The following is a 2,500-nucleotide window of genomic DNA, read 5'->3' as shown; positions in this document are numbered from 1 at the left end:
CCCTAACACCAACAGTCAGGAAACATACGCCATTAAACACCCTAACACCAACAGTCAGGAAACATATGCCATTGAACACCCTAACACCAACAGTCAGGAAACATACGCCATTAAACACCCTAACCCTAACACCAACAGTCAGGAAACATACGCCATTAAACACCCTAACACCAACAGTCAGGAAACATACGCCATTAAACACCCTAACACCAACAGTCAGGAAACATATGCCATTGAACACCCTAACACCAACAGTCAGGAAACATACGCCATTAAACACCCTAACCCTAACACCAACAGTCAGGAAACATACGCCATTAAACACCCTAACACCAACAGTCAGGAAACATACGCCATTAAACACCCTAACACCAACAGTCAGGAAACATATGCCATTGAACACCCTAACACCAACAGTCAGGAAACATACGCCATTAAACACCCTAACCCTAACACCAACAGTCAGGAAACATACGCCATTAAACACCCTAACACCAACAGTCAGGAAACATACGCCATTAAACACCCTAACACCAACAGTCAGGAAACATATGCCATTGAACACCCTAACACCAACAGTCAGGAAACATACGCCATTAAACATCTAACCCTAACACCAACAGTCAGGAAACATACGCCATTAAACACCTAACCCTAACACCAACAGTCAGGAAACATACGCCATTAAACAGCACCAACGGTCAGGAAACATACGCCATTAAACACCTAACCCTAACACCAACAGTCAGGAAACATACGCCATTAAACACCTAACCCTAACACCAACAGTCAGGAAACATACGCCATTAAACAGCACCAACGGTCAGGAAACATACGCCATTAAACATATGTGGGTCTACCTTTGCTATAAATACATTTCTGCACTTTTCTAACAAAATTTTTTGATGTTTGCAGATGTTGCTGCTTCTGTTTATAACAATAAGTTTGGGTTTCGTGTTCCCCTCTCGTCGATGATTGGCCTGACATGTTTCCTGTCTGAGGGAAACGGTGATGGATATATTATTATACAGCTTTATAAATATACTATCACTATTATATCATCATTAGCCATATTATTATACAGCTTTATAAATATACTATCACTATTATATCATCATTAGCCATATTATTATACAGCTTTATAAATATACTATCACTATTATATCATCATTAACCATATTATTATACAGCTTTTCAGAACGCTGCAGAAGTTCACAAGTTCCATTCAAATGAACCTTACAGGCCTTACGGGCCTTACGGGCCTTCCCAGTGTTCAAATGAACAGGCCTTTCTAATGTTCAAATGAACTGGCCTTCTCAATGTTCAAATGAACGGGCCTTCTCAATGTTCAAATGAACGGGCCTTCCCAATGTTTTTCCAATGCATTGCTCTATCTTGGTCAGTAAGACATGTTAAAGAAGTTTCATTTACTCGTTTTAGTAGCTGCTAAATCCTGACTATGTCAACATTGGGCGAATAGAGTTGATATGGCAAGCCAGTTTAACGTGACATAGTATTAAGTATGTATAAGTATACTGTATACTATTTTGATCCTGTGAGGGAAATTTGGTCTCTGCATTTATCCCAATCCGTGAATTAGTGAAACACACTCAACACACAGGGCCAGATGTACGTACATTTGCGAACGTAACGTTATCAGCGCCATGTACAAACCGCAGACTGCGAACGCTGACAGACCCAAGTTTCCGTCGTATTTATCAATCGTTCAATCCTTGGTGTAAACTGCGCCTTTCTCTGCCTCTCTCCGCCCATAAACGCAATTTACGAACGTCCACAACTGAATGGCAGAGCCTACAAGCGCAGTTGAATGAAGTTAACTGAGGACAACATTAAAAAGAATCAAACGTTTAGCGATCATGAAATAATACCATAGATGATAAGATGTCAACGAGCAGGGAGATAATGAAGATCAGTAGTTCTACTCAAACTACTTGTGAACGTAGGCTATGGAAGATTGGTCAAATCTAGCAAGTAGGAAAGTTTAAGTGAATGACGTGAAAGTGAAAGTTAGACATTCGAAAGGCCAACGAAAGTTAATGTTGCTTTTGATAGTAGCCTACAAAGACTTGCAAAACTGGTGCTCTAAATAGCGATTCTGTTGTCTTTGAAAGGTTCTCTTATTGAAGCATTGAACTTTAATTTGGATTAACACCTGCTTTTACAAGGCGGAAGTATTTAGGCGCAGAATAGACGTCCGCTTTCAGGAGCAGTCTTTGTACATACCGCGGAATACATAATTAGGCGCTCTTTACTCTTCCCCTCCCATCTTTTTACGCTAACTCCCACTTTCCCCTGGATCCTCCCATGAATGCGTGTGTGTGTGTGTGTGTGTGTGAGTGTGTGTGTGTGTGTGTGTGTGTGTGTGTGTGTGTGTGTGTGTATGTGTGTGTGTGTGAGTGTGTGTGTACGTGTGAGTGTGAGTGTGTGTGTGTGTGTGTGTGTGTGTGTGTGTGTGTATGTGTGTGTGTGTGAGTGTGTG

The 2,500-nt window shown here is 41.1% G+C and overlaps 1 protein-coding gene across 1 annotated transcript in view; it reads right to left on the bottom strand.

The window, feature by feature from the left end:
- syne1a (spectrin repeat containing, nuclear envelope 1a) overlaps positions 1-2,500 on the bottom strand; it is a 153,761-nt gene that overhangs the window by 141,415 nt on the left and 9,846 nt on the right. The window lies entirely within an intron of this gene.

This window comes from Alosa pseudoharengus, unplaced genomic scaffold (assembly GCF_046254945.1).
Source record: "Alosa pseudoharengus isolate Yale_2024_CS ecotype anadromous, Long Island Sound unplaced genomic scaffold, YU_APseudo_1.1 YU_APseudo_1.1_scf_7, whole genome shotgun sequence".
NCBI classification, from domain to species: domain Eukaryota; kingdom Metazoa; phylum Chordata; class Actinopteri; order Clupeiformes; family Clupeidae; genus Alosa; species Alosa pseudoharengus.
This window is presented reverse-complemented; position numbering and strand designations above follow the sequence as displayed.